This window comes from Dermacentor andersoni, chromosome 1 (assembly GCF_023375885.2).
Source record: "Dermacentor andersoni chromosome 1, qqDerAnde1_hic_scaffold, whole genome shotgun sequence".
NCBI lineage: Eukaryota > Metazoa > Arthropoda > Arachnida > Ixodida > Ixodidae > Dermacentor > Dermacentor andersoni.
In genome coordinates, this window is record NC_092814.1 from 95768724 (window position 1) to 95788757 (window position 20034).

Consider the following 20034-nt stretch of genomic DNA (forward strand, 5'->3'; position numbering starts at 1 on the left):
ACCGCTTTCGTTGCGCCAAGCTTGGCAATGGAAATTTCAGTCCAAGTAACTTGAAGTCATAAAGCAGAGTGCACAGGCCTGATATCTAGGATGGGCTGGTTTAGCCCAGTGGGCAAGACACTCGGCTTCTGAGCATGGGGTCGTAGGTTTGAAACTCGATACCACCAACATTCTTCCTTTCAAATTTATTCTGTTTCTTTAATACAATTTCTTTATAGCGATTAGCGAGGCGAAGTTAGAAAGAATGCAGCCCTCTGATAGCGAGCGTGACATTGTGTCGCAGTGATGACTTCTCCTCTCACACAACACCTGGTGCACCACTGCGACAGCAGGTGTTCCCCTTCACCCGCTCTGCTCCATCGAGGGGTGCACGTGATGTGACATCGGAGCCAATGGAACTTTAGGTGCCATTTCAAGGCTACACCGGCTTTTTCGCTCAATGGGCCATTTGATGCTTTCACATCAAAAGCTTGTCTATTGTCCCGGCACTAAATAACTAAAGTATCTTGGGTAACTTGTCTATGGAGTCGTCTACTCTTTTTGTTGTGGCCAACAAAAACAAACAGAAAATGTATTTTACAACAAAGCTGTTAGCCTCTAGTTGGCCAGCATTTTTGTGTCCGCATCCATCAGTAAAAAATGTGGCCCAATCCCGGTGTCAGTGCAGGGCCAAGAGCAGTGGCTCGTACCCCCGTAAGGCAGAAGCTTCAAGTAGTCAGCAAAGTGAAGCGAATAGTGCATACATTCTTTGGAATCATGGATACAGCATACAGAACAGCATATGTTTCAATAAAGAACAAACACAAAACAATAATCCGAACCACATAATCGATGGTAAGGTGCTCTTGATAACAATTCGCAGCATGTTGCGCTTCCTGCATGTTTCCCAGTAAATCACGCCCTGTGGCCGATTTGGATAGGTAATGCGCGGCTATGGTCTGATCCAGTGACAACGGGTAGAAGGAATGGAAAATGAGTTACAAAATGTGGTCGCAGCTCGTTTTACAGTTCGGGATCGTCCTTCAGCTGCTTCGAGCTGCCCCGAAATGTCTCACCAATGCATCTGTCACATTAACTCTTAATTTTTGCTTTTGTTTTTCACTGCTTGTGGGATATGACATAGCTCATGCTTTCTGCCCTTTTCGTAATGAAATTTACTTGTTTTGTAATTGGCTTGAGAATCTTGAAGCCATATATTTGGCACTTGTCTGAAGACTTCAATAGCACTAGGCAGCCACTATTAAGGGTAAGGTGTTTTATTTGCATATTATGCGATTATTCTCACCCAGCTGCATCTGACCAAACGTGAAATGGTGCATTTCCTTTTAGTGGCCAAATATGTACCGCGTGCCATCCTTATTGACTTACAACCTGGTACACTCGATGCTGTGCATTCAGGACCACATGGACAGAATTTTCGTCCAGACAACTTCGTCTTTGGTAAGCACATGCCTTGCACATCCTAGATTGGCAAACTAAGTGCACAGTTGCCAATATTTTTTCTGGTGTGTAGTCACCTGCAATCGCATGTCTACTCACCCTTAGTGGCTCGAAAGTTCGTGTAAATGTGACTGATACAAAACACGTTTAAAAAATGTTCTAGCAGGAGAAGGTTATTAAAGTGGTGCATTTTCTTGCGCAAAATGTTTTAAAGCTAAGTAGTTGCAGTTCAACTGTGTTGAGAAGCCTTGCTTGCTTCCTTAAAGGTCAACTGCAATGAAATTTCACTTTGGTGAAATTAGTAATAATTGATTTAGTACATACTACTAAAGCAAACTTGCAGGAATGGCAATTGTTTAATTTTCTTATTAGCAGCTCCTCTAAATAGCACATACGGCCATGGCGGCTGCATTTCGATGGGGGCGAAATGCGAAAACACCCGTGTACCCAGGTAGCACACAAAGTCTTGAAAACGTCGTATTAAGGGATTCAACGTCTGAAACGGATTTTTGACCAAAATCGACGCATCAAAGACGTTCCAAACAAGATAGCTTAAAAACGAGGGGTGAATACGTTTTGATAACGTTGGAAGCCAGGCAGCTTAAAAACGAGGGGTGAATACGTTTTGAAAACGACTCAAGGCGCCACCGCCACGCCACGGCGCGTCAGCCTCTTTAGCGGCTTCTACAATATTCAACAACCCATCAACGCGATCCAACCTTGCGCAAGGTGGCGATACCGTCGTCAAATCATGTGACCAAGGTGGCCACGTGATTCGTGATGCCGGGCGAGCCGGGCATAGTCGCGTCGTCATGGCGTCGTCGCGTCACCGCACTCGCATTGCGCTGTGGTGTGTTTGCGGCTGTTCTGAATGTGCTGCCGCTGCCCTTTGCTATGTAAGTGTTGCAGTGTTTTGCTGTCAAGAAAACGATATTCTGTGATCAGTTTGGGTTGTGCGATATGTTTGTGTGGTTTTAATTTGAAAATCAGTAGTGTTTTCAATTGTTATGTGACCAAGGCGGCCATGTTATTCGTGAAGCCGGGCATAGTTGCGTTATCGCACTCGCATGGCACTATGGTCTGTTTGCGACTGTTCTGAATGTGCTGCCGCTGCCCTTTGTCATGTAAGTGTTGCAGTGCTTTGCTGTCAAGAAAATGACATTCTGTGATTAGTTTGGGTTGTGCGATCTATTTGAGCCGGGCATAATAGCGTTATCGCACTTGCATTGCGCTGTGGTATGATAGCGGCTGTTCTGAATGTGCTGCCGCTGCCCTTTGTCATGTAAGTGTTGCAGGGTTTTGCCGTCAAGAAAACGACGTTCTGTGATTAGTTTGGGTTGTGCGATCTGTTTGTGTAGTTTAATTTGGAAATCAGTAGTGTTTTCAATTGGAGGGCGCGGAGTGGAGGGCACTAATCAGCTCTTCAAGTTCATTGTCATGTTATGTGAGGCGCCTTTTCACTGACGCTGTAATTAAGGCGTTAAGGGCAGTATAAGGACGAAAGTTAGAGGGACGAAATCGTGCCTGTGTGTCCCTAGCGTCGGGATCGGCCGCTATGCGTGATCCTAACAAGAAAGCATTTTGCAGAATGCGAAGAAAGGCGGCAAAATTTCTGTCTGTGCGCACCTTGCCGATCTCCGCAATAGAGCCGTCATCGTGGTATTTTAGTCTCCCGTTTAGCAAGAGTGTTGCAGACAAGGGAACTGGTTCAAACAGGCTTTTTTTTTTAATGATTCAGTACTAGTGCGGTATCCCAAAAGGTGAGGTCAAGTGCTCGCCCTATTTTCTTCCCTCGCGCTACAGCGCACTGACAGAATTTTGCGTGCACCATACCGTGCTTTTATCGTTTGCGCTTCAGGTTCTCGATTGTGTTTTCGCCCCCTTTACCCACGTGATGGGTATTTCATGGTATTACCGGGTACCACATGTGTCCATATATGGTGTCCAATATATGAAACGGCCAAATTCGATTTTATTTGACGCCTCAAATGGTATTAATGTATTGAGTCCCTTGTATCTTTGTGCTTGTTATCAATTTTACTATTTGGCGAATGGATACAGCATGTACGCTGCATAACTCGCTTGTGGATACTGCATACGTGAGTCGAGTATGCCCTTGGTATAAAATAACTTGTATGCTTTAGGTAGTACGATTGTTTGCAGTTTGGGACATGTGTCGGAATGTACGCTGTGCGCCCTTCGCGCTTTACGGCGGCCTGCCGAGTTCGTGCGGGTGCCATGTGTGCGCATGGAGTTCGCGAAGCGCTCTCGCAGTTTTTTTTTATATATATATATGCATGTGTTCTGTTCGCGCGCTTCGCACAACAGGGCATGTCGCAGTTCTTTGTCCTTGTGCAACACATTTTCCTAGCGTACGTCTGTGCATTATTTGATACCGGTTTCACACGGGGCTCTTTTAGCCGCTATCCAGTCCGTTACAAATCGAATTTCTCGGTCGTGATTGGCTCCTCTGCGCAAGCTACGAGAGTGAGCCAGTCGCATCGATAATTTCGATCCGGATCGGGCGTGATCGCGATCGAGAGTGGTCGTGTGACACCGGTTTTACACATGGCTCCCACATAGGGAACACTTTAAGTTCAATGCTACTGAGTGAAGAGCAAGTGCATATATATGCCAGTGGTGGTATGTGGGCAAGTCTCTCTAGTGAAGCCAATACTTGTGCATTCAATACAATTACCAGCGTAGTGCATCAATGTGTCTACTTCGACAAAATGGAGCACCAGTGCAGATATCTGAGCATACCTGTCCAGGGCAGCAAGTGTGTCTACATTGAAACCACTACCAGCATGTGCGGCAGTTCTATTTCCAGCAGCGGGACTGCACAATAATCAGTAGGGTGCTCTCAAGCTGTTTATCTATGAAGCTCTGCCTGGACTGTGTGCCAAATATTTTTGGACGTGAAAGTGGGGGTGAATTGGTAAACATAAGTGGAACTGTGCCTGGACTTTGTGGCAAATGTTTTTGGATGTGAAAGTGTGAGTGAACTGGCAAGGAATTTGCTCTGGGCTACATGTGTTAAACGTTTTTCTCATTCAGAGTGCTTTTTTTTACTTTAGGAGACTGGAGATGTGCGCAAAGTGTGACATGTCAGTGTGCTAATTAATGTATTTGCTGGTTTGCAAATTATTCGTTGCAACTTTGTTTTTGCCAGAGAGGTACAACTTTGCCTCTTGTAAAGGGCTTTTTAGATAAAACACATACTATTTATTATGACCATTGCTTCCTTTGTTACACAAATGCAGCTTCCAGTGCATTCCAGTTTATTTCCATGTTTATGTAAGTTTCTAATATGAGGCTTGCATATTCATTTCTAACGTTCTGGAGTGGCAAGATGCAGCATTACTGTCTCATCGTTCGCTGTACTACAGTAGTGTTCACTTGTTACACTGAATCCCCCGTTTAAGTATTCTGTACTAATTTCACTTTTTGCTTTTTTGTTGTATGGTTATTTTTTCTCGCCATTACCTTCTTTGATATATCCTAAAGGCAATATTTCCAATTTTGCATTGTTCCCATTTTTTTTTTTATTTCTGTCACAGGTACGGTATGCGGTGGTATTTCTTTTTGTGCTCTTTTCAAGCTTCTAGCTGATAGGTAACATTACTTGGAGGCAGTTACCATCCGATTCATACTCTTGCATTTTTCAGTCTACTTCTTCCATTCGCTCCGATGTCACTTCTGCATAACTCTAGTCCATCTAATAGCACGTGCACTTTACTATGATAAATTAGACACTTTAGTACACTCCAGGTTCTTCTGTTCATTTTTGTATGTGTACTTGGAATTTTGTTTATGTGCTAGTGAATGTTCACTTTCGAGTTCATTACGAATCCTTTCTGCGACTTTTGTCATTGTTGATGTACCTTTACTTCTATTTGCATTTCTCACACAGTTTGTTCGAACCTTGCATAAGCATTACATTTTAATAAAGTGTTTTTGCTTTGTCACAATGTTCTCATTTCATGTACTCTTGGCATGAAGGGCTTGGTCTGGCCACCTGCCAAGACGTGGCCATTTGTTCTTTGCAGGATGTCATTCCCATTGTGGTTGTAAGCATCGTAGCTTACTAAAGGCGGTATTAAGGATTTATTATTCCTAACAGGCTCATTTTCGTGCGACTTGGTAGAGGATGCGCCGGCCATGCGGGGAACAGTGCTTGGCACTGCGCCGTGGCTCTTACAGTCAACACCGACGCTTCTACTCATCTGGGGCGCGATTGGAGATCGTTGTTCGAAACGCCCGATCAGTTTCACCTCACGCGATTGGCCTAGGCCGTGCCAACGGGTGCGGCTGATGACGTCTGCGCGGCATAGGCCAGTCGCGTGAGGCTAAACTAAACGCGTGTTTTGAACAACGATGTCTGATCGCGCCCGTCACCCACGAAAATTAGCTTCAGATGATCGTAAACCTTTCAAGACCGCTTCTAGACCAGCTTTTTGATAACGTCCTAAAAACGTTTAGAAATTGGTTACGAATAGTTTTGCCAAAGGGATTACTTGTGTCTTTCCCAATCCTATTTCTAGACCAGCTTTTCGAATACGTCTTGCAGACCTGTTCTAGATCGTCTCAAGAAAGTAATTAAGCCGGACATTAGCAGAGATATACGACGTTTTCCCGCCGAAGTTCTCTCATTCGTGTCTTCTTTAACCCGTTTTTATCGTCTTGGATAAACGCTACGAAAACGTTACGTATCTCTTTTGTGCTACCTGGGTACTTAGATTTTGGTGCACGTTAAAGATCCCCAGGTGGTCGAAATTTCCGGAGTCCTCCACTACGGCGTGCCTCATAATCAGAAAGTGGTTTTGGCACGTAAAACCCCATAATCTAATCTAATCTAAATAGCACATAAGCAGATGACATGTGCACCTGGTGATTAGCGGATATCGACTTCCCGCCACATTGCCTCATGGATATTTCAGTGCGCCACAGGCTGTTCCCAATCTCGGAGATCATGCCAAGGAGCTGCACATTCAGTTGTGTGTCACTTGTGTTGTTTATGCTTAGGTGTGTGCAGGGCACGTCCTTTGCATTTTCAGTAGGATGGAAAATTGGGCGAGAGTGCAACTGGGCATACACTGAGTAAAAGCAGGGGACACCACACGGCACTCTCTGGTGTCCCCTTCTTTACTCAGCCTGTGTTTATTACGAGGTGTCCCCTTCTTTACTCAATCTCAGACTTTATTGCAGTTGGGCATATAGGAAGCAAAGCCACTGATGCTGCATATTTGGAAAACTGTGTGGCAGCTGAAGCAGGCTGCACGTGAGTAATGATGGTATAACTTGGTGTAGCAGGCTGCCTAGAACATGCATGTCTGCCAACACCCAGGCTGAAAAGCCACGTTGTCACTTGCCGCAGGTGGGAAACGATCCCACAACCTTCGCATCGCACGCGAAATGCAAAGGTTGTGGGATCGTTCCCCACCTGCGGCAAGTTTTTTCATCCACTTTCATTTCCATTAACTTATCGTTTCTTTATTTCATTTATTAAGCACAAGTAACTTCGCCTTTGTTGTCCTCGGTGTCAGTGTTTGTTGGCTTCTTATTAACAGTTATGAGTGCTTTGAGAGAAACAACGAAGCGAGGTTCATGCCAGATCGAAGACACAGGGACGAGAAGCCTGTGCAAGTTTCGAAGACAAGTGAACTGCCATCACGACAGGATGAGAACGCTGCGGAGCAGACACACCGGCAAAGATGTGCGAGATGGCCCAAGTCCACAACTTCTGGGAAACAAGGGCACGGCACGAAGGTCTGTCCCGAGCTCAAAGGAAACACACTTCATGTGGTCCATGTAAAATGCAAGAATGAGGATGAAAGGCTCAGATTGTCACAGTCATTGAAAGCTGTAACCATCAATAACGAACCGACAGCCACTCTTCTGGACACTGGCACACAGATTACCTTGATCAAGTCAAAATGTGCCATTCAGATAGGCAAAGGAGTAGCCAACCCAATCCACTGTGAGCAGATACACGGTATTGGTGGAACTTGTGAAACAGTGGACGAGATTGGGGCTGCTTTAGAAGTTGACAGTGACCTCTTAAAGGGTGTGGGGATGCCCGTAGTTCCAGACAATGCCTTTACAGGGCCTGGCGTTATCATGGCAAGAGACATCATTGACTCGCCCAATGTTGTGCTGCTGAGAAAAGAAGACACCACCATACTGCTGGATGAGTGAGATGCTCCGTTACTCAGGGCAGCCTTCTCTATTTTTTTCAATGCCAGCCAGATGCGGCTGATCTGACCGTTCACCACCCTCTACTATCGTCCTTTCCTACTCTCTTCCATCGGCTAGTGTTCGCACCTGCTTTATGGTACACTCTAAGAACAGTTTACACCCTTTGGTTGCCCCTTCTGCCACACAAAAATAATCGTCATCTGCCTTGATTCGTTTCCTTTCTTTATCGCTGCGAGCCCGGAACTTTCCAGTAACGAACGGCACGCGCGTTATCAGCATAGAACAATTTACACCCTTTGGAGTGCCCCTTCTGATAACGCGCGTGCCGTTCGTCACTGGAAAGTTCCGGGCTTGCAGCGATAAAGAAAGGAAACGCATCAAGGCAGATGACGATTATTTTTGTGTGGCAGAAGGGGCAAGCCAAAGGGTGTAAACTGTTCTTAGAGTGTAGTGGGGGAGAGTACCATCTGGGTGGCACCTCGCGGTGGAATAACCTGACGCGTGATAACCTGACAGACGCAGGGATAGAACATCTACTGCTACTCCAGCTAACTCCAGCGGAATGGCAGTGCCGCGAGCTCAGACGCACTTGTGACGCAATAGTCGTACCATCTGGGTAGCGTCGCATCGCGGCAACTTACTAAACTAAGGAGCACCAATGACTCTCATTGTGGAGCGAGCGATTCTACTGGCATTGAAAAAATAGAGGAGGTGTTGCCCTCTCTACCAGTGAGAAGGTCAAGCTTGTAGGTAACACGGTGGAGTGTGTTACCGTGGTCGCAGATTGTGTGGAACCAAACGGTCTTGTGCTTTTCTCTGGAGCAAATGAGGTGGACTGCTTGTGTGAACTGAAACATGGGAAGACAAGCCTCTCGGTCATGAATCCATTGCGCCCAGACATCACCTTAAAGGAAGGTCACATAGTCAAGCTTGGGGATCGTGTTGAGCTTGAGAATCCTGGTGGGCCAGCATCTTCTCTGCAAGTGGTTAACTACATTGAACAGAGAACAAAGACAATATCACCAATAAAGGCTGAGGAAATCAAGGTCGGTCCATCTGTGACAAACACAGCAAGAAGAGCTGTGCGAGTTGTTGAACCGAAACCGAAAGTGCTTTGCAGTGCACACCAAGGAACTCTGATGCATGCCTGTAGTGACCATGACCATTCAGGAAAAACCGGAAAGCATACGAGTGAGTCGGCCCCCTTACCGAGCTTCATAGGCATAACGACAGGTGCTTCAGCAAATCACTGACGAGCTCAAGGCTTGTGGACTGATCTAAGATGGTGAGTCTTAGTACAGCAGTCCAGTTATTTGAGTCGGAAAGAAAAATGGTGAATATAGAATAGTAGTGGACTATTGCTACTTGAACATGCAAACCATGAGAGATCACTTTTCAGTGTGAATCATTGATGTGTTGGATCGTCTTGCGGGAAGTAACTTGTTCCCCGTGCTGGACGTGGCACATGGTTACTTTCAGATTTCTCTGGATGAGCCGAGCATGCAGAAGGCAGCATTCAGCACTCCAGAACTTTGAACCACCATGTATGTTCTTTGGTTAAACTAATGGCCCACCTGTTTACCAAAGAATTATTTCAAAAGTCTTTGATCCAATTGGGTGAAGTGTAGCAACATGTTACTTGGACAATGTACTTTTCCCAGCACAAGATTTCAGTCCATGCTGACCAAGCTGCAACACGTGCTTGATGCCATCTCCAAGGCAAGATTGACATTATGTTTTTCCAAACATGAATTTTCAAGAACTGAGGTGGAGTGCCTGGACTTTGTGCTCATGACTAAAGGAATCGAACCAGGTGCATGAAAGTTGGCAGCACTTGCAGATTTTTTTGTCAGAGTGCCAACCAATGTGAGTGAGCTGCAAAGGGTCCTTGGACTGATTAACTTTTTCAGGCAGTTCGCGCTGAGCCATGCAATCACTGCAGCCCCCCTACGCCTTCTTCTCAAGGCTCAGACAGACTTCAAGTGGTCAGAAGATGCCAACATGCCTTCAACAAGTTGCAGAGCAAACTTGTGTCAAAGCCCATCTCACTGTTCTTTGACCCAAGGCGTGAAACTGAAGTGCATACTGATTCAAGTCCTAAGGGATTAGCTAGTAAGCTCCTACAGAAGGACGACACGAATGCATGGCATCTAGTGTACTGTGAAAGTCAGTGAGGCAGGAAGTAGAACAATATACCACTCAGAGCCGGCTTACTGGCTGTTGTGTGGGTTGTGGAAAGGGTGAGATGCTTTCTGTCGGGATTGAAGTTCACCATAGTGGCAGACTGCAGTGCTACAGTTCACCTGGACACGTGGAAGTCTGTGAAACCACAAGTTAGGAGGTGGTTTGACCAAGTTTTTTTTAATGAGTATAACTACACAATTAAGCTTCGATCAGGTGCCCAAATGATGCATGTGGATGCTCTGAGTCGTGCATCAATCGAAAAGCATGATGAGGCTCCTGCTGAAGAGTTCGAGTCTGTGTAACAATTCGAGTTGTGTAGTGCTGTAGTCCATCACACTGTGCCTCTAGAAGACAGATTCCATGATCAAGATGCAACACTCTGAATTGCATCAAGACGGCATGTTGGTTGCGATTCATAGTAAGGTTCGTTACAGTGCAACACAAGACAAGGACAAAAGAAGGTATAAAACGACGACACGGTGCTGACTCTCAACTGATATTTTATTAAAGATATGTTTAATATATATATAGGTGCCAGTTGATAACCATGACATGCACGAGACATAGAGATGCATCAAGGCAACTGTGACAAACTGACGCATAATCAAAATTGACATAGGTAACGCGGTTCCTTGTCATGAAGAGTGATAGACGGTTCGCTGATAGGTGCTTTGTCCCTAATCTTTATATTGTAAGCCTCGGCGATTTCCCTTGTCAATTGGCTCGCATGTTTAAAAATGACACTAGTTTTTTTTACCTGCTTAGCACAAGTGATGTACCTGTTCACATGTTTGACAGTGCATTTTCCCTTCACTTGCTTATCCTTCAGCAAATTACCGACTAACGGGCATATGCGACCTATCTTATGTTACGCAGAAAAATGAACATCAATGCTATATCTTGAACCAACATTCTTAAGCCCGTGCGCTAACTTGTGTACATACAGTACTACTGTGTTTTTTCTTCTAATTTAGTTTTAATACCTTGGTCATTTATGCTCTTGACGCTGCGAACCATACTTTCACTCACAGATGAAATAATCGCTTCGGGGTAACCAGCGTCCAGTAACTACTTCTTTAGAACTACTTTAGAACGACCGGATTTGGAGTTCAAAATGGGCTTAACCGACCTGGGATCATATTTCCAGCACACATGATTTTTACCAAAGAATAATCTCAGGTCTAGAAACTGCAGTTGATGGTCCTTAAGGATTTCGAAAGTGTGTCTCATGCATGTCATGGTTATCAACTGGCACCTATATATATGTTAGACATATCTTCAATAAAATATCAGTTGAGAGTGAGCGCTGTGTCATCGTTTGACACCTTCTTTTGTCCTTGTCTTGTGTTGTGCTGTAACGAACCTTACTCTGAATTGCGCCAGAAGATTGACATACTACGAAATCCACAAACTGAATGATCAGCATCGGAACAAAGATGGTGATGCAAAGAAAGAGCAATTTGTACTGCCAAAGAGCATGATGGTCATTGTGGTAAAGCACCACTACTTTGGGGGATATTTCGCTATGGACAAGACTGTCGCATGGACTAGACAGAAGTTTTGGTTCCCAAAAGCGACCTATGTGAAGCAGCATGTATGACAGTGTGTAGAATGCATATTCCTCAAGACTCCAGGTGGCAAAGTTCAGGGACCTCTTAACCCAATTCTGTCAGCACACAGGCCATTTGAGATCATGCACCTGGACCATTTAGGGCAATTCATCAAGAGCTCACTCAGGAATCGGGTGTTGTTAGTTCTTGTTGAATTTATTGATGAGTTATAGAGCTCCTTACAGAATAATCTCTGACTGTGGGTCATTCACGTCAATGCAACGCCCACAGCAAATTGCCAGGTGGAATGCATCAACAGAGTACCTGCAATATCGAGCGCCATGGAGTACGTACATGACCCATCGGGACTGGGGTGCACAATTCACTCACTGACATGAACTTCCATGCCGAGAATGCCGGTCTGTATTCCATGACGGCACATGCAATTCAGTTGAAGCTATTCCCTAATGTGCCCATGTAACAAGTCAACAGTGATGAGGGTAGCACCGCTCTGGAATTACCTAGGCCAAGACAAAGTGAGCGATGACGAATGATACCACTACATCTCCAAGACTATGTTACTGACTGAATGACTGAGGACAGCCACTGCACCAGAACGGCCGAGTGTCAGTGTTACTTAGCGCTGCCAAACCTATTACCATCATTGAAAAAGAAACTACGCAGGGAAGTAGGCGCGGAATGCTGCAGTGTGCATGTGTGTGCATGCTGCGACTGTGTTTGTGATGTATTTCTCTTTGTTTTATTAAAGAGTGTTTGTTCCGACATACTTACAAGACGTAATTCAGTAAGCCCTATTAACATGATGCTAAAAGTAGGCTAACGGACATCTTTCTTCCTTTCTTTATTACACACACATATATTTAATTACACAAGATACGCACAATCTGTACGGTCCCATAGCCAATGGCTAGTACGGGGCCCATTTCAATATATACTTATACGAAACTGTTATAAAATAATGCTAGTAAAGAGTTTCAAATATATTAACTAAGAATACAAAAAATACTTGGGGTCCTCAGCCAATAATTGAAAAGTCGGGTAATTAAACATAATTAATTAGTGAGTTATGGGGAAAACAAAAAATTGTCCGAGTTACTATAGGCTACTGCGAATAGTATGTGTTGGGTTCCATTCGCTTCTGACGCGCCTTCCATTTTTAAATGTTTGGCTCAAGTTATGCGGGACACTCTGTATAATGCGGAATAGCATTCCATACCTTCGCTCCAGCATACTGTAGCAGTCATTTGCCATAGGCGTTTTTATTGGCGGGATATATATGTTACCAAAAGTTTGGTTCCTAGTGTGGCATTGTGGGGTGTAGAGTAACGAAATAGGGAATTGCTCGTTGTATCTTATAACATTGTTAATACATGTGGCTAATTGTAATTCCCTGTATGAAATCAGAAGGCAAGATTTTTAGCATCGAAAACAGGGGTTTGCTTGCATCATAGTATCGCAAGAAAGTTATCGTACATATAGCTCGTTTTTGCAACCTTTGTACTGGTTAAAGGTAGGAGTTATATGTCAAACCCCAGGATTATACACAATACAAAAGGTGGCAGTTCCCCAGAGTAAAGTATAAAATGCAGAGTATTGAAATGTCAAATCATTCACGAGCTTGCACAAGGGCATAACAACTTCAAGCTAATTTAGAGCAGACAGCATCTAGCTGAAACTGCCAATTTAAGCAGCTGTCCAGAAGGACACCAAGGTAGGAGAACGAGTCAGTGCGATCGATGGAGGGGGCAATTATTAAGACATAGTATTATATCATTATGTGGAGTACTATTATTTTGGGAATGGAATACCATGCGTTTAGTTTTATTAGGATTAATGGTAAGCTTGTTAGCAGTAAACCAATCGGCAATTTTGGCTAGTTCAGTATTAGTTCAGTATATACATAGTTAATTTGCAGCACTTTTTTAACACATTAAAAAAAAAGTCGCTGTGATGCTTTTCTCTTTATATTACAAGCACTTGTTGACGTAGACATATCGTATATATTGGTAGCATTTATGTTCCTCCTAGGGTGACCTATTGGGCTTTTTGTCCCTGTCTGCTTCCCTGTTTTACTGGGTTCCGATACACTCTTGGAACTAAATTAATGAAATACCACATTAAACAAATTGTCGTTTCTTTGAATATAAAGTAAGGTAAACATTGTCTCAACGTCGCAGCTATGATTAGCAAATTAAAACAGCACTCTGCATTGCGAACACATTACCGCTGTTTATATTATGCGATGTGCAGGGAATGTGATGTAGTAATGCACCATTGTCATATTCATTTAAACACTGCTATTTGGAAAAAAAGCAACAAGATATTGTTCACTGAAGGCGTGTATGTACTGAATATATTATGCCTTTATATATATGCCAGTTCTCGTTTCAATCTTAAGCGGGAATGAGGCATATACCATATTTATATAATAATAATGATATATTTTGCCACCTGCTCACAATAGGTGGGCTGCATTCAATAGTTTTGTAACATCTCTATGTATTATTCTTTACGAAATGGCAAAATTCAAGGAAAAATTGAGCTTGACCTGACTTTCATCATTCTTTTTCTGGGTGTGGAAATCTGAAATTATCATGTTTTACTTAAAAATGAAGAACCCTACATATATTTCACACCTTGCTGTAGAGAGTAGTGATGCACCAACAATCATCATTTTGTGTAAACACTTGCGGACACATTGAATTCCATGCATAAGTATATGTACATGCTCTTGAGCACACCCTCGCTGCATTAAATTTAATGGCAACACAATATGTTCCTCTGATACTGGTCCCAGCTGTATTCTTGAGTGTCACAGTTGTTTGTCATTGAATTTGACCCCCAGATCTTACACCTCCTGTTCACCTACGTTTTCAGGCCAGAGTGGGGCTGGCAACAACTGGGCAAAAGGTCACTACACTGAAGGAGCTGAATTGGTGAACTCGGTTCTTGATGTTGTTCGAAAGGAAGCAGAAGGCTGTGACTGTCTGCAAGGATTCCAGCTTATGCATTCTCTCGGTGGAGGTACTGGGTACACTTCTTACCTCCAAAATTCGTGAAGAGTACCCTGACCGCATCATGAACACATTCAATATTGTTCCATCGCCTAAGGTTTATGAATACTCTTTGTGTGCCTCACTTTTCATTCTTCCATGCCCTTCAATTGTTTCCATCCAGTTTTTCAATTTCTGCAAGTTGTGCTCAAGGTACATTACCCATCCTTTATGCAGGTTTCAGACACTGTTGTTGAGCCCTACAATGCCACCCTTTCCATGCACCAGCTGGTGGAAAACACTGATGAAACTTACTGCATCGACAATGAGACTCTCTATGACATTTGCTTCAGAGCCCTCAAGATCACCACTCCTACATACAACGATCTCAACCACCTAGTCTCGGCAACAATGTCTGGCGTCACAACTTGTCTGAGGTATGCATGCATGATTCCTCTGCATTCCCTACAAATTTTTGTACCCTATATGGCTGTTTTGACTACTGCATGTTTTAGCCCATAACCATAGTAGTTTGATTTCCTTCGAGTGCATTGCAGTGTCTTGTTAAAATTTTGTCCTCAGGCTTCCTGGCCAGCTGAATGCTGACCTGCGTAAACTGGCTGTCAACATGGTGCCCTTCCCACGTCTCCACTTCGTGCCTGGTTTCGCTCCTCTGACTTCACGCGACAGCCAGCAGTACAGCGTGCTGACTGTGCCAGAACTGACACAGCAGATTTTTGATGCAAAGAACATGATGGTTGCCTGTGATCCATGCTATGACCGCTACATGACCTACATGACAGTTACTGCTATATTCAGGGGCCGGATAAGTATGCAAGAAGTTGACGAGCAGATGCTTAATGTGCAGAACAAAGATCCCCGCTACTTTGTAGAGTGGATCCCATACAATGTGAAGACTGCAGTGTGCGACATTCCACCCCGTGGCCTCAAGATGTCTGCAGCATTCATTGCGAACACCACTGCCATCCAGGAGTTGTTCAAGAGAATTTCCAAACAGTTTAGTGGTCAGTCCTCATCTCATTATCCCTTCGAGAGTAGAGTTTTCTAAAAAATTTTGGCAAAAGTTGTTCTGAAGACTGTTGTTGAACCCTACAATGCCAGCCTTTTGGTGGCATTTCTTTTTCAATATGATAAAGTTAATACAGTAGAAATTTGTTCTAACGAAGTTGACGGATGAGCCAGAATTACTTTGTTATATCCATTGCTTCGTTTTATCCATTGTTACATGTACTGTAATAGGAATCTGCGAGTCTTACTTTTTCACTTACCTTACTTAGTTATAGTGATTATTTTATCACATTTTGGTATAATGAGGTTTGACTGTATATTTATCTTTGTAATAGCTTTGACACAACTGGCTTGCTTTGCCATAGCAAAAGTAAGGCGCAAACTAAATGGTGGCTTGTGATTGTGATTACTTGGATCAATTCTGTGTACGAGATAGTCAGTTATCATGCATCTTGTGAAATGAAATGCACACGTGGCTGTATTGTGTGTTAGTGAGTGCCCACCTGGCTGTAAGCGAAGTCATTGCTTGCATATGGGAGAGCATGCAGACAAGTATCTCCAGGTGCATGTGCTGGTGTGAGTATACAGCAGTTGTGAAGCGAGATCTCTTTGGTGGTAAGAGATCTCGCACGAAGTGATAAATAAGCTACTTGATAAATATGGCACTTCATCCCCGAAAATTATACAGATCCAATTCACATGTTGGAATCTGTGTGAAGCGAAGCTTTGCGTATTTCATTCCTGCGTCTTTGGCGTTAGGGAAACTGACGCGTGTACCTGTGCTATGCAATGTGACAACTGTTATATTGGCTTGTATTTCTTAATTTCTTATTTATTTTAAATGTACCACCAACTTCTTGGCCAATCACCCATTGTGGGTATGTGCCATTGTGTGGAAATCATCATCATAATTAACATGCGGCAATAATATAGAAGAGCTAGAAGTATACGTACCAACCCCCACACTGGCATGTAATTCAATTTTTTTGTGCGACTTATTCAGCAATACAGCAGCAGCACCCAGCCAGCAGCCATGTTCGGAAAAGTCTGGGAGGGTTCGCAAAGAAAGCTTCGCTTTGAAAAATTTTCTGTCTGATGTTCAGTCACCATCATACACTATATTGGTAATGATTTGGGACTTGTTTCCACCGTGTATGGAAGTGTAAGGGTTTTTCCTTCTCCGTGAGGTCGTTTGTTTTCTATTACAGCCATGTTCTGTCGCAAGGCCTTCCTTTACTGGTACACCGGGAAAGGCATGGAGGAGGTGGAGTTGATAGAGGCCGAATCAAACATGAACAACCTATTGTCTGAGTACCAGCAGTACTAGGAGGTGACATCTGATGACAAGGGAGAGTTTGAAGATGAAGAGGACCAAGCAGTGAAATAAGCCTTCTTTTTTTAGCTTGGTGGTTTTTCTTTTTACTTGAAATAAAGTGTTTATTTAACACTCTGGTCATTTTATAACATTGCCAGCAATGTGGTTACACCAGTGCTTCGTGTGGAGAACACACCATGTTCTTGTACACTACTCAGTTTGTCTGGTTAGGACACCTTGTATATCTGGGTGCAGTGCAGTTTTTGCCAATAGTTTGGCACATCAACAGACTACGCTAGAATGACAGCTGTCAGAGGATGACAAGCCACTTTTTGCTAGATTTGGTCCACACACTTTCTTTTAGAGGCATTTGAATTTGATTGTAAATTTGGCACAGTGCATCAGTTATTTACATTCACCTGAAATCGTACATGCTTGAATGCTCTGGTTTCGTGGTTGGCAAGGTTACAAGTGCCTTTGTGAAGCATTGTGCTTCCAAAGTTCTTGAGAATATCTTTTATTATGATAAATGTTATGGTCTCTTTTCTGGTCTGCATTGAGAGGTGGCATTGCAGTTGCAGTCTTATGCAGTATCTCTCCATCGTTAATTTGATCCTGAGTTTGCAGCTTGCTAACCACTTGCATGCTGAAAGCTTGTGTTCAACAAAGCTGCCTTGTGAAACTGCTTCATTTGTGCGCAGCATATATATGCACTTCTGTAATAGCCAGCAGGCTTCACAAATGTGTTGGATGCTTGTCCTCTTGTCTGAGCTGAGCTTTCCGAGAATTCATAATGCTACACTTCTACTGAGTGCTTCCTCTTCAAAAAGTCTAAGCATAAATAGTTAGGGAGTTTGTATGGGTGCATCAACAATCGTAGAAAAAGCGCGAAAATACTTTTCTCGTACAGCTTGCCCAGTAGCATAGGTATGTACTTAATTAGATATGGCCCTTAAATAGAAATTGCAGTATAGTGGCTGAAGGAACTTTCATTAGCCAATGTTTTAACATCCATCTGATTCGTCTGCACTTACTTAACTAGTTCAGGGGGTATTGCACTTCGATATTTGTTCTGCACTGTGTAGGCTTTATGCAGGCTTCACCGCATTCCCTGCAATTGTCAGAGAGGTAGGGCACGGCTCGTGCAAGTGCTAGGCTAGTTCTGCATAAGCAGGAGCTAGCACTGTACTCGCACTCGCGAAAGGAGAGGTTAGTTCACGAAGCATGGGGAAAATTGAATGGCCTTTCTTGGTCTGATCCTTTCTTAGCTTGGCAGCTCTTGGAATCCTATGCTAAGTTGCACAGGTGTTATGGTGGTGGTGCCCTGGTTGCTGTAATAGCTTGCTCCACAGCATGGTTGACAGTGGATTTTGTCCCTTCTCATTTTTATACATTTAAAATAAAGAAAGGCACTGTTTTCATATACATTCGCTATAGTGGCACAGTGGCCATGGTGTTCTGCTGCTGAGCACGAGGTCGCAGGTATGATTCCCAGCTGTGGTAGCTGCATTTTGATGAGGGCAAAACGCAAAAATGATTGTGTGCTTAGATTTAGGTGCGCATTAACAAACCCAGTGGTCAAAATCCGAAGCCCTACATCATGGCATCTCTTGCACCCCTAGTGTTGCTTTGGGACTTTAAACCCCATGAATTGATATTACTTTTTTCATAGCTTATGTGTCTCTATTGTGATGGAGTTCTAATCCATATTTATTTGAACATGTGGAGGGATGAAAAGCTAAGAGTATGAATTAGGCAGAACACAGGCACGTTTACTAATTTATTTATTTATTTATTTATCTATTTATCTATTTAGCAAAATTTGTTCAACATATCTCCTCGCTCCAAGGGCATTACAGGAAGGAGACTGAATTTATAAGGATTGTGCAGATAAAAAAGCAACTTCAAAACAAGTAACATTAACAAAAGGCATCATTAATGATACCCTTGAAGCTCTTGGTGTCTGTGATGGTGGCGATGGAGGTGAGAAGGCAGTTCCATTTTGTGCTAGTTTTGGGGACGAAAGAATCGTTACACATTTGTATGGTAAGATGGCATGCAAACCTTGAAGTTGTGGTTCCAGCACAATAATACATACATGGGAGAAGAAAAGAAACAGCTTTAATAATTGGAGTATAATGACAAGATTTTGGAAGCAAAGAAAAGTGAGAGCATGCTTTGTTTACAGCGCGTCTTAAAACAACTCCTGGCAGCAAAAGCACTACTAGCAAAAGCCCCATTAGGACATTGGGTTTACCCAATGTCCTGAAAAAACTCAATGTGCCACAAAGTTGACATTCTGAGGGAATAGGGGGTATATTATGCGTGATGCATGGGCAAATTTTCAGTCAGATCATTGAGTGTAGCCAGGTAATTGCACCCTTTGTGAAAAATTTCATAAGTGCTTAAAATTGTTATATGGTCATTATCAGCTATTCCCCATTGTCGCAAGAGTTTGCACTTTCTGAAAATGGAGAGTCTCCTTATTTTCATGCATTAAGTAAGATGCCTGTAATGAATAAGTTAGTCGCCCTGTTTATATTTTGTGAATGTAGGGTGAAGGTTATGGGTGACGTGTAAGCAAAGTGTGAAGTGTGTCGTTCAGTTACAGCGTAGAATTTAGCCTGCTATCCTGGGAGAACTATAAGCCACTGATATCAAATTAGGTGGATGGGGGAACAACATGGCTGATATGGCCGCGGAGGGTTAGTTTTAACCCATAAAACCTAACTCACCTGTGTTTCGATAGGTGGACCTATCTTTGTCAAAGGCGGCTTTGTCATCCTCAACGAATTAGTTTTAACCCATTGAAACTAACTCACTGAGAATGACAAGGCTACCTTCAACAAAGATAGGTCCACCTATCAAAATATAGGCCAACCTTTCTGAGGCACTTAATCCCTGTTTATGTAACTTCTGTACCACAATGTGCTACTGTGTCTGAACGCCCCATCTTAATTTTGGATTGGTATGGCAGGAGTAATATTATAGAATAAAATTAGCAGTGCAGTTCTGAATGGATTCAAGGGCAGCGAAAAGCATTATGTGATTAGGATCCCAGATAGCACATGCATATTCTAGTTTAGGGCGAACAAGTGTTTTATACAGATGTAGTATCAGCGACGATCGTTATCGGGAAAAATTATGACGTAAGTAACCCAGTATGCGGTTAATGTTCTTCGCAACATAGTCAACATGAATGCATGAAGAAAGATTGCTAATGATGTGGATGCCAATGTATTTGTAAGATGTTACAGGATCTAGTGACATGCCATCAAGATTTACTCATCAAGACTTACGCCCT

General features: G+C 43.3%; 1 long non-coding RNA gene and 1 pseudogene across 3 annotated transcripts in view; one reads left to right on the plus strand and one right to left on the minus strand.

Annotated features, from left to right (window-relative positions):
* The window catches only part of LOC129380537 (uncharacterized), a 73089-nt gene that overhangs the window by 37240 nt on the left and 15815 nt on the right, over window positions 1-20034 (minus strand). The window lies entirely within an intron of this gene.
* LOC129380536 (tubulin beta-2 chain-like) lies at window positions 8106-16862 on the plus strand (annotated as a pseudogene).